Source organism: Stegostoma tigrinum, chromosome 32 (assembly GCF_030684315.1).
Source record: "Stegostoma tigrinum isolate sSteTig4 chromosome 32, sSteTig4.hap1, whole genome shotgun sequence".
Lineage (NCBI taxonomy): Eukaryota > Metazoa > Chordata > Chondrichthyes > Orectolobiformes > Stegostomatidae > Stegostoma > Stegostoma tigrinum.
In genome coordinates, this window is record NC_081385.1 from 14984790 (window position 1) to 14998338 (window position 13549).

A 13549-nucleotide genomic window follows, 5' to 3' on the forward strand; every position below is an offset into this window, starting at 1 on the left:
TTAACTAATTTTATCTGCAGATAGATTGATTGTTCAATTGACCAAATTGTCCCCAGTTTACAAACAGGAGGGATTAATGAGGACCCCTGTTCCTCATAGTCTCACTACAGTTTCTTTTAAAAGCATAACTGTGTGGTACAGTGGTAATGTCTCTACCTGTGGGTGAGGAGGCACAGATTCAAGCCCCACCTGCCCCAGACAAATGTCATAAAATACCCGAGCAGGTTGCTTAAAAATATCTGGAAAGTCTAGATCCTCATTATTGCACTAAAGGACTGATGATGCAAAGGTAGTGTCTTAACCTCTACAACAGAAGGCCAGAGTTGAAGTCCCAAATAATTCTCAGATGTCATAATATGCAGAAAAGGGTTGATTAGAAATAACTACAATTACAAGTATATTCACCAATACCTATGGTTGAATACTCCCTGACACTTTTCAGTTTTTCATGAATTTCTAAAATGAGTGAGATTGACCTTGCTGAAGCAATACAGATTTATTGTAATGAATGGAGAAAAGAAGAGTGAATGGGATAAAATGAGCAAAAGTATAACTGCTAATATGGAAAGTCCTTTCGTTCTTCAAAGGGAAGATGGTAGAATAGTGGTATTATCACAGTAATCCAGAGACCTAAGGTAAGGCTGTGGGGAGATGAGTTCACATTCCACCACTGTACCTGGTGGAGTATTTGAATACAGGTCATAAATCTAGAATGTAAAGCTAGACTCAGTAATAGTGGCCATGGCAACAATCATCGATTGTTATAAAAACCCAACTCATTCATTAATACCCTTTTCACAAAGAAATGTGCCTAGTGTGCATGTGACTCCAGATCCATTGCAAAGCAGACTCTGAAGGACACAAATTGCCAGAAATAGCCACATCCCATAAAAAAGAACAAAAAGGCAAATAGCACAACCTCTGAAGAAGCCACAGAAGCAGCAAATGGAATACAATGTGGGAGAGTGTGAGATTAAGTTCTTTGGTAAGAAGGACAGAAACATAGATTATTTTCTAAATGGGGAAAGGCTTTGGAAAGCTGAAGCAGAAAGGAAATTGGGAGTACTGTTCAGGATTCTCTTAAGTTTAACACATAGCTTCCATTTCAAACAGGAAAGCATAAGCAACGTAAACATTCATTTCAAGAGGACTAGAATGCTAGAGCAGGGATGTACTGCTGAGGCTGTACAGGACTCTGGTCAGATTACATTTGGAATATTGTGAGCAGTTTTGGGCCCTGTATCTTAGGGTGTGCTGATGTTGGAGGGGATCCAAAGGAGATTTACAAGAATGATCTGGGCATGAAGGGCTTGTCATATGAGGTGCAGTTGAGGACTCTGTATCTATACTCAATGGAGCTTAGAAGGATGGGATGGGGGAATCTCATTGAAACTTACATAATACTGAAATGCCTGGGTGGTGTGGATGTGGAGATGATGTTTTCACTAGTAGGAGATAATAGGACCTGAAGGCAGAGGCCCAGAGTGAAGGGATGTCCCTTCAGAACTGAGATGAGGAGGAATTTCTTCAGCCAGAGTATGGTTAATCTTTGCAGCTTATTGCCTCAGAAGGCTGTGGAGGTCAAGCCATTGAGTGTATTTAAGATAGAGATAGGTTCTTGATTAGTAAGGAGATCAAGGGCTACTGGGAGAATGAGATTAAGAAACAGATCAACCATGATCAAATCGTGAAGCAGATTCGATGGCCAAATGGTCTAATTCTTCTCCAATATTTTATGGTCTTAAAGTCATGGGCACTGACAAAAAGCACCATGATCAATAAATGGTTTGTAGTTTTAAATATTGGCGTAGGTCTTTATAAAATTCTGTGTGCTCTGATTTTCCAGTCATGCATTCAATGGTGTCCATTTCACATGAATGGGTTATTGTCAGCAATATGAGCAAACAAATGGCCTACAATTCCAATATGCAGGCATGATGAAAGAGTCAGCTTTAGGACAGAAGTGTGTGTACCAAATAGGAGTCCCCACATGCCAAAAAGTAAGCCATTGTACAAAATATCTTTGAAGTATTTTGTTGTGAAATTGACCAGACAGTTAGCACAGTTATTACTAGTCAGTTTTACACAATTGAAAACAAATGCAGAAAATCTTGCTCATTGTGGAGCCTGTCACAGTGAATATAAAGCACAAGTCATACACCAAACTAAGAACAAGAATGGAGGGGGTTTGATAGTGTCATTGTCATGAAGAAGAGCTGGCACAGTCTTCAGGATCCACTAGAATCTGCAGAAAGTCGCACAGCCAGCAAAATACTTGCAGCCATTTGCATTGTCATTTTCAGATGCCAGTCGACCCAATCTCTGTTTACCACACCTTGTATTCTGCTTCAGTCACTCCCAGGGAACAGTAGCTGAACAAATTACAGGCAGACAGTTATCATTTTAATGAACTGATTCCTATCATGGGTTCACCAATTTATTGTGTTTCAGATTTCTGTCTCTTGTTCTTGCACTTTGAAATTTCACATCATGTTACAAGAGAGGGTGACGTAGATTATATCACAGTTTTTTTTTGTGTGGCAGAGATCTTCATAAAAACAGAACAAGAAGATTGTAACTGTTAAATTAGTCTTGCATTCCAGTATAATTTCAAACAACAGCTGATCTCTCATGAGCATATAACTTAAATATGTTAAGTTGACGTGAGCTTATTGAAAACTCTGCTGCCCAGACCTTAATTCAATCACCAAATCCCATTCATTGTAACTGAGGACAACTTGAGTGGATAGCTGGGTGTTGCTGAACTGAAATAGTGAGATGAAGGGGGGAAGGAAGTAATACTTTGCATATTTATTTCTAATTTCTTCTTACTTTTGAGTATTGAATGTCTAAACACAGGGGAAAATGAGTAAGAATAAATAATTCCACTTTCTACTTTATAAGTGCTAGTTTACAGCAGGTCATTCAAAGTAAGCTTAAGGTATGGCAGAGCAGCTTGACTATGTGGAATGCACAGCCTGTGACATGTGGGAATGTGTGGACATTTCATATAACCTAAATAGGCACATGTACAGAACATGCCACTGGCTAAAGTTTGGAATTTGAACTCCTAATTTTAAGGTCAATCACTGGCTAGAGTTAGTGATACATCTGGTAAGGCATTGGACCACATGGATAGCATGTTCAATCAGTGATGGTACCACAGGGTTGAAGCAAGCAGACAAATTGGGAAAGGCTGATTCAAGAGAGCCAGGCTGGTAGATTGTGTTCCCTGAGACAATTTTGCCCCCTGTTGGTTTCCATTCTGGATACTGATGAGGGCACAGGCAGTGGTTCCAATGAATGCAATGGTAGCCAAGCCTGTGATATGACATGTGGCTTAGATATACAGGAGGAAAAGACAGTGAGTGAAAGAGCAGGAATGATAGCAACTTTATCAGTAAAGGAAACAGGAAGGTATTTGCATGGCTCTAGGATGGGCCCTTTGGTATATTATTCCTGGAGAGAGTACTAGCGAAATGTCTTGGTTCATTGCGGTAACAACTGCATTGGTAGGAAGATGGTATGGTCCCACAGTCAGAACTTAGGGAAATAGAAAATTTACCATTAGTCATCAAAAGTAGCTATTGGTGATAGACATGAATTAAGAGCCGAGATATATCATTAGGACCCTCAGGATTGCTTTGCCATTTAATAAAATCATGACTGATGTGCTTGTGTTTTGAAACCCAATCTCTTTTACCTCTGCGAAGCATTGATTCCATCGCCTGATAAGAATTCACCTACCTCTGTCTGAAAAGATTCAATGACCCTGTTTCCATCGCTGAAGGAACAGAGTTCTGAAGTCGCACAAGCATCTGAGAAAAATAATTCCAGTTATTTCTGCCCTCAAAAGGTGGCCCCTGATATTAAAACAGTCAAGAAAGCATACCAACACCTCAGGAGGCCAAGAAACTTCAGCAGGCCCACAAATACTCATTGCCAACTTTTATTAATTCAACATAAAAAGCATCTTGCCTAGATTCCTCACAGCTCGGTATGGCAACTGCTCTTCCCAAGACTGCAAGCAATTATAGTGAGTTGTGAACACAGACCAGTCCATCATGAAAACCAGCTTCCTTCCATTGGAGTTAACAAGAACTGCAGATGCTGGAGTCAGAGACAACACGGTGTGGAGCTGGAGGAACACAGCAGGCTAGGCAGCATCAGAGGAGAAGGAAAGTTGATGTTACAAGTTTGGACCCTTCTTCTCCAGAAGAGTTCCAACCCAAAACGTTAACTTTCCTGCTCCTCTGATGCTGCCTGGCCTGCAATGTTCCCCCAGATCAACACTGTGTTGCCTTTTCTTTCCATTGACTGTTTACACTTCTCTCTGCCTCAGGAAAGCAGCCAATGTAATAAAGGTCTATCTCTTCCACCTTCTTCCATCAGGCAGAAGATATAAAAGTTTGAAAATGAGTACCAATAGATTCAAGAACAGCTTCTTCACTGCTATTATCAGACTTATGAATAGACCTTTCATATATTAGAGTTAATCCTTCTTTGTACTTTCTCCATAGCTGAAATACTATATTCTGCATTCTGCTCATTTCCCTGATGTACTTATGTAAAGTATGGTTCTTTGGATAGCAAGCAAAACAATAATTTTCACAGTGTCCTGGTATATGCGACAATAATAAATCAAATCAAATCAGCGCCCCATACTGGTGAACTGACCCAGAAGAGGAAACATTGTTTCCGTGTCGACCTTGTCAAAGCCATTCAGGGTCTTAAACATTTGAATCACATTGCCCCTCAGTTTTCTAAGTTTGAGTGGAAATCTCATCTATCCAATCTTGCCTCATAAGGCTACCTGCTCATTCTACATATCAATTAAGTGAACCATTCTGAACCATTTCCAACACATTTACATCCATCTTTCAACAAGGGGACCAAAACTACAAGCTGCTTTTGAGATGTGGTTTCACCAATACCTCTGTAAAACTAAAATGCAATATCCTTAATTCTACATTCAGGTACTCTCATAATCAAAAGTAGTATCCCATTAGCCGCCTTGATTACTTGCTGTACACGTATACTAACTTTTTGTGACTCATGCACCTGAACAAGGGGGCACAGTAGCTCAGTGGTTAGCACTGCAGCCTCACAGCACCAGGGACCCAGGTTCAATTTCAGCCTCAGGTAACTGTCTGTGCGGAGTTTGCATATTCTCCCCGTGTCTGCGTGGGTTTCCTTCAGGTGCTCCGGTTTCCTCCCACAATCCAAAGATGCACAGGCTAGGTGGATTGGCCATGCTAAATTGCCCACAGTGTTCAGGGGTGTGTTGGTTATAGGGGGATGGATCTGGGTGGGATGCTCCAAGGGGCAGTGTTGACTTGTTGGGACAAAGGGCCTGTTTCCACACTGTGGGGAATCTAATCTTTAAAAAAAAGATTAGTCTGTACCTCAGAATTTACCAGTTGTTCTCCATTTAAGTAATACTCTGCTTTATCATACTTCTGGCTAAATTGAACAACTCTATGTTTAACCACATTATTTTCCATCCTCCACATTTTTGCCCATTTATTCAACCTATCTATCCATCTGTAACCTCCTAATGTCTATTTCACAATATTCTACACTGCCTATCCTGATATCATTTGCGAATTAAGCCACCATGGACAGAATCTTCCTAAATCCTGAACAGCATACACAATAGCAACAAAGATGGGAAAATTGCTTGAGTGAGGCTTCTAACATTTTCCAAACAAGTTCCAGACATCAATATGAGATTCTTGATAGTGAGTTTTTAGGGGGGATTAATGCATATTATTACCTTCAGTATTACATTCAGGCTCCTGTTGTACTTCCCACCGGTTAGAAAGCAGATGCTAAGAATTCCTGACATAGCATTCAGATTGATACCTGGTGACTTCAGTTTGCCAGAGATAATGGGAACTGCAGATGTTGGAGAATCCAAGATAACAGAGTGTGAAGCAGGCCAAGCAGCATCTCAGGTGCACAAAAGCTGACGTTTCGGGCCTAGACAACACCTCTCATTACAGTGCTGTTGAAAGGGCATTTTGTGCAGGTAAATGGGATCAAACTCTCAGATTGGATCAAGGTCTGTTAGTGCAGACTTATTTCATACCAATTTGGATTTGCACAATATTCTTGCCACACCTTATCTTGGCTTGCACCATCAGCAAAGTATAGCTACATTGCACTGTAGTGTAGGACAGATGCAAAGCCAGGAGGCTTGTCATGCTGGTCAGTAGCAATCAGTGAATGGGACGGATATTGTGCTGTTTGGCTTGTTCCTGTGTCATTTTGACCTGCACCATTTGCGAGTAGTGCAGAGCAGCATCCAGTTCCAATGCAGGAGCTTAACTTGAGGCTAACCATGTCCCAGTTGAGCTGAACAAGCCTTCGGCTACGGTGTGTTGGCTCTGGACTGCGGTGGACGAGGTCAGAAATCACACAATACCAGGTTATAGTCCAACAGGTTTATTTGAAAACACAAGCTTTCAGAGCCACCAGTCCTTCTTCAGGTGTTAGTGAGAGATGTAGTATCAGACGCAGAATTTATAAGTAAAAGCTCAAAGGTTCACAACATTGATGAGGATGTACTAAACAAACCTGAGATGCTGTTAAATCTTTAATTAGTTCAAAGATTTTAATTGATTAATATGTATATGTAAATCTCTGAATTTCTTTCAACTCATAGTCCTGAGAGAACTAAAGGTTTTATCAGTGTAAAGAAGAGGTGACATTTTAGGTCGACAATGCATGTTCGGTATAAGACCTTGTTTAGATTCTGGCCGTGTATTAGTTTGGAGTCAGACTGGTTTTATTTCTAAGTAGGGATTTTATAAAATGCCATAATGACTGATTGTCTATATATTGTGTGCTTTTTGAACAAAATAAAATATATCTGCAAATACAAATAGTCTGTGTGTGTGTGTGTGTGTGTGTGTGTGTGTGTGTAAACATCCTCCATGGTGCACTTTGGGATACACAACAATGCAGAGTAGAAGCTGCTGGCCAAGTTTGGCATCCATGAGGACAGCCTCAACTGGGTTGCACTACAGGTGACCCCTTTCACCCCCTCCCCCTCCAACACACACACACACACACACACACACACAGAGAGACTCCAACACCCAACATACCATCACCACCCCCCCCCCCCACCCCTCTCACACGCTCACATGAATCTATGGGTTGAGTTTCTATTTGCAAACACATTTCATTTTGTTCATAAAGCAGAACAATCCATAGGCAGTCGGCCAGTCAATGTGGCATTTCATAAATTCCTTCTTTGGAAATAAAATTAGCCTGACTCCAAACTAAAACACAAACAGTTCGAAATAAGGCCTCACACTTAACAGGCATTGTCTGATCTAAAATGTCACCTCTTATTTACACAGATGAAACCTGTAGTTCTCTCGGGACCATGACTTGAAAGGAATTTTGGGATTTATATACACGTATTAATCAATTAAAACTTCTAACTGATTAATGATTTAACAGTGTCTTAGGTTTTTTCAGTACATCCTCATCCAATGTGTGATCCTTTGAGCTTTTACTTATAAATTCTGTGTCTGATACTACCTCTCTCAACAGCGCCTGAGGAAGGAGTGAGGCTCCGAAAGCTGTTGTTTTCAAATAAACTTGTTGGACTTAACCTAGTGTCATGTGATTTCAGGCCTTCAGCTAGTTAGGGGATTGAAAACATGTCATTGGCATCACTTTGCATCACAAGTCAGCTGTTTAAGACTAATTTGACTCTCTTTAATTAACCCACACATGTGCACATGACTATTTATTGTATCCTGAATTATTATTTTTCTGAGTTTACCTAGCACTGGTAGGTAAACCTCACTCTCTCTCTCAAACCCCCATCCCCTAATCCTCTCTCTCTCTCTCTCTCACTCACACACACTTACGGACATCTGCAACTTCATTAATTTTTCACTGGAATTCATGGAATAAAAGGGAGAGTAATAACATGGATACAAAATTGACAGGATGATAGAAAACAGAAGTGTCAGACTATTCCAGCTGGCAGAAAGTTTGTAGTGAAGATCTCCATGGGTGGGTATTGGGACCTTTCCTTTTCCTGTTACATATTAAGCAGCTCGACCTTGATTTACAAGGGCCAATTCTACTTGCAAACAATACCAAACTTACAAGCAGTGAATAGTGCAGGTTCTCCAAAGGGCATGGACAAGTTGAGGGGGTGGGCAGTTTAGCAGAGGATGAAGTTCAATGTGAAGAAATGGAAGATGGTACATTTTGATAGAAGGTCAGTACAAAATAAAGGGTTATGGCTCTAAAGGATCTGCAGAAGCAGACAGACCCTGGCTGAATACATGCATAAGTTAGAGGTCAAAACAAGTGGAGAGAGCAGATAATAAATCAAACAGTGCCACTGAATCCCTTATAATGGGAAATATCGCCTCGGCATTTACCTTGTCAGGCCCCTCAGATTCTTGTATGTTCACCCCACATTGTTCTAAACTCACATGAGCATTGGTTTAACTCGCTCAACCCTCCATTCCAGGAATCAACCCAGAGAACCTTCTTAGAGGCATAAATTTTAATCGGAATGTCAGAGAACAAGCTGTTAGACCCTCAGAACAGAGAGGAAAACTCACTGATAGAAGAGTTTGGGTGACATGTGTAGGCTTGTTGCTGCCAGGCCCTTCTTTGGAGCATTCAGACTCAGGTTCTGATGCTTGCTCCCATCACCCTCAACCCATTCCTGACCACTGAAGGGAGGCTATTGCTATTGAGCTGGTTGGGAGCTCCCTCCTGATGCCACAAATATATCCCTACTTGGAACTTCAAGTCTGCAAATTGGCTGCCTGCCTTCTTGCAGTGGGCAGCCACTTACCACGCTGCCCTTGGGAATTTCCATATCAGCGAGAATGTGTTGGCTACCTATTTTCTTCACATGTTCCTCTCCAAACCTGCCACCACTGTGAGATCTATCACTTTGCCTTCTCTATAACAAATCACTGCACTGCTCCAGGACACAAATTCTGGTACAGCAGCTTGGTGTGGAAAATCAGAATATTCCTTCTGAATGGAAATCAGAAATATATGAAAATATGTCAATAGAGAGAGAACTGGAAATAGAAAGCTATAGATGGAGCTAGACAGAGAATCATCACATCTATTTTATTAATAATGACAGAAAGCAGAGGATCTATTTTTATAAGTTGCATGTTTTGCCCACTTGAAAACTATAACTAACTCGATGCTTGAGGCAGAATTTAACATAATAAAAACTTGGCATTATTATGCTGTGAGTCTAAATGAGGTGTTTGAAGAAAGTAACACAAATCATAACTGTGGGAAAATAATTAGTTAAAAATATGAAGCTCCAGGACCATCATTAATTATGACAGTGATCTCTATTAATCATGGCTTTCTTGCTTCGGGCAAGTGTGCATCACCTTTGGGGAAACTGAAATGTACCAAGTACTTTCCTATTCTGAGAAGTGGGCCAAAGAGATGACCCAAAACTGTCACAGACTTTACTCATTAAAACGACACACGCTCAAAACTTTCGCCTGGCCTCTGAAACAATAGTAGGTTAATCAAAGGCAGATATCAACCCACTTTGCTTCCTCCACCCTTCGTTTTGAGACAGTGTTCTCAAAATCAATGAGATAGCTTAAAATAGGTGACATGTGTTCTTAGATAAATGTGCTCTCCAAAGCATCTTCACTTTTTGGAGGTCTCTGCAGTGACATTATCAAACCCCAGCTTTCAGGAGGGCAGCACCTATGTGTAGTCCCTGTGATACTCCCATCCAACGTCAGGGTTTGATCAAGTGAGTGAAAGTCTAAGCTAAGGGGAATATTCTTTCTACTTTTATATCATTAATGGGTGGATGGCTGACACAGATTAATAAGCAGGCCAAAAACCATGACCTTCTACCACGGAATTAAATTCAACTGAAGACGTGTCAGTAAAATGTATCACAAACTCCCTGAGAAATAGATGAAATATGTTCATGCTAGAAGTCCCGCTGTAGTGAGGATTTTGTAGGCTAATTTGGACCTGATCAAGAATATCCTCTTTGACATATGCCAACAATTCACCATTTAGTGAAATACTTCACTTTATCGGTCACATATAGGCCTGCCAGCCCTATTTTCCAAGTAGAAAGCATTACACCCATGAGTACTAGAATATAATGAATAATATTTGATGGAAAGGCTGACAACCTTGAAGTGTAATGGCAGTTGTAATTTTTTGGTCTTTGCAACCTACAATAGCAACCACTGTATCTGCAGCACTTGTCAAAGCGTGATGCGCATTGTAATTTAGTTTTCGAATCTCCCTTCTTGAAAAGGCAATTCTGTCTTTTTTTTACATTTGCAAAGTTCACCAAGTCCACAGTGTTGACCAGTGGGTCAGCAGCTAGTGTAGCTTACCTGTATAACTCTAAAAACATTAACTAGCATGAATTATTCACAGCATTTAACTGTTGAGCAGTTGCAAGGCTACGGCATCTGAAACAGTTGTCCTCTTCCTGTTGCATCCAGTTGTAACGGTGTCAGCTCAAAGAAAACAAACACGGACAAGCTAAAGGGTACAAAGACATGGAAATATTGCCAGAAAAAGCTATTTTGAATGATGGTAATTAATTCAAAATCAGGTAAATTTATGTACATGACTCACTGGCAGTGAAATAATTTCATTCCTGTTTCTAATGCTTGATGTCGTAAAGAATCTGAAAATAGGCCACGGGCTGCATCAAGAGGGGACAAAGATTCTCACTAATGAAATGAAGTATCTGTTTGGGCAGCAAGGTGGGAGCATCAGTGGTTAGCATTGCTGCCTCTCAATGCCCTGGGATCCACATTCAATTTCAGCCTCAGGCAACTGTCTGTGTGGAGTTTGCACATTCTCCCAATGTCTGTGTGTGTTTCTTCCAGGTGCTCCGGTTTCTTCCCGCTTTCTAAAGATGTGCAGTTTAGGTGGGTTGGCTGTGCTAAATTGCCCATACTGCCCAAGGATGTGCGGGTTAGGTGGATTAGCAATGGGAAATGCAGGGCCACAGGGATGGTGTGGGCTTGGGTGTGATGCTTTGCGGATGGTCGGTATGGTCAGGATGTGAAGAATGGGCTGCTTCCACACCGTAGGGATTTTATGGAGTAATAATCAGAAATCACTTACAAAATGAGCTACATGTAGAGATTCTGTGTGGATGATACTAGTACTTTTTAAAATAAAATTCTTATCATATTCATCTGGAACAAATGTAAACTGGAAGAAACAATTCCATTCTGCCAGAAGCAAAAGAAGAAAGTGATTTAAGTACATAAAAAGGTTTCAATTTCCATAAAAAGTGCAATTTTAAAACTGATCCCAACTTATTACAAAGGGCTGATGCATGACCATTAGACCTCCCAAAGATGAGATAACTTTTGGGTGATTCCCACACAGAGCTAAACTTACAAGGGATGGATGTTTCACCTCAAGACAAGATTTTTAACCAAAGCCCTGTCTGTTCGCTCCAGTGGATGTAAAAATCTCATGGCCTGCTTTAGAACAAGAGCAAGGGTGTTCTCTCCAATTTCCTGGCCACGTGTGCAACCCTTAAACTGAAATACAAAAATGAATTTCTGATTGTTATTACATCACTGTTGGTAATATTGACCAATTCAAATTTATTCCTACCTTTCCTAAATAATATTCGTGAACACACTTCAGATGTACTCCACTGGAATTGGCAATCAAGAACTTTGGAACATACTGCAATTCTGAAAAGCACTGTATAAATGCAAGACATAGCAGGAACTGCAGATACTGGAGAATCTGAGACAACATGGTATAGAGCCAGATGAACACAGCAGGCCAAGCGGCATCAGAGGAGCAGGAAGGCTGACGTTTTGGGCCTTGACGCGAATTTCAGAAGAAGGGTCTAGGCCCAAAACATCAGCCTTCCTGCTACCCTGATGCTGCTTGGCCTTGCTGTGTTCATCTAGCTCTGCACCTTGTTATCCTATATAAATGCAAGACTATTTTTTTTTCAAAATAAAGCCAGAGAATTGTATTTGTTTCTTGAAAAGCAAGTGCTGCTGATTATAAATTTTAATAATTGAATGGGAAGTTAAGAGACAAATTTGTAACTGAATTGTCTGTAAGGAAATAGCTGTACCAGTGACAATTTAAAAAGTTGGCTTGTAGACGAGACACAGTTAACATTTCCCAAATGTTACAGCCAACCAGTGCAGGTTCAATCTTTAAAACCCAGACAATTGCAATTGGATTATTTTATTCTTCAATTTAACGAGTAAAAGACCTGTCGCATAGCAATATTGTGACACTCTACAAAATTGTTGGCTATTAACACCTTAAGAAATCAAAGGATTTATATAATCAGAATCAGTGTTGTGTAGTAAAGCCTTTTTTTTGAAAATAAAGGCAACATGAGGTACTCTGAAGATAACATATTGATAACCATGATATATTTCAGATGTTTCAAAAACTTTTACTGATGCTGTTCGGCCAACCAAAACATTGCACTGGTTTGAGACTATTTCAGGGCTGAAAATTGTTAAATACGTATGAAAATCTAATTCAACTCCAACTAGAGTACTGTGTTTAGTTCTGGGTACAGCATCTCAGGAAGAATGACTGCGAGAGAATCTGCAGATTCACTAAAATAATACAAAAGGAACCAGGGTTAAGTTATGAAGCCAGATGCACAGACTAAGTTTCCACTCCCTTGTCTATCGGCTATGGAGTGACCTAATTCAAGTGCCTAAAATTATTAAAGATTTTAATAGGATAGATAGTGAGAGACTATTCCCTCTTGTGAACAGATTCCAGATGAGGGATCACTCTTAAGATAGAAGCAAAGTTTTTCAGGAAACACTTCCTCATTTGAACAGCAATAGAAACCTGAAAGTGTCTCTTCCAAGAAGATGTTGAGGCCGGGAATAAATTGAAAATGCCCATACTGTGATCGCTAAATAACTTACATTGAGTAATTGATATTTCAGTTTGGAATGAACAGATCTGGAGCCACATATTGACAATAAAAAGAATCTGACAAAAGACAATAATCGGGAAGAACTATCAGAATTATTCAGGCTAAAGCTCCAAAGTAAGTGTGAAACAGAGTGCTGCACATGTACAAATAAAGCCAATCCACACAGAAGAAGAGAAAATAAAGGTTCTGCTATTTTGAAGTGTCATCAACTAAACAAAGGAGAATGTCTAACATGACAACTTTTGGCTTCAGCTTTGTTTAAAGAGCAGATTATTGAAATCCTTTGGCTCTCTGAAACTCCAGAACAACTATATTCACAAGTGCACTGCAGCCATATGATCTTTAATTACTGTCAATCAAAGAATAATTTAAAAATCCCCAATTTGCGCCCTCAGCATAAATGTTGTTTGACAAACTGAATTAAAAAGGTTTGTGTTAGCAACAAACTTTGATGGTAGATTTAATTAGCATTCAGACAACTTAGTAAAACTTGATACCAAGGGAATAATCTGAATGAAGTATTTGACTTATGATGGAACAAAGCTGAAAAACTCTCCAGGAGGTTAATTTATTTTGGAGAAAGTGCATTCG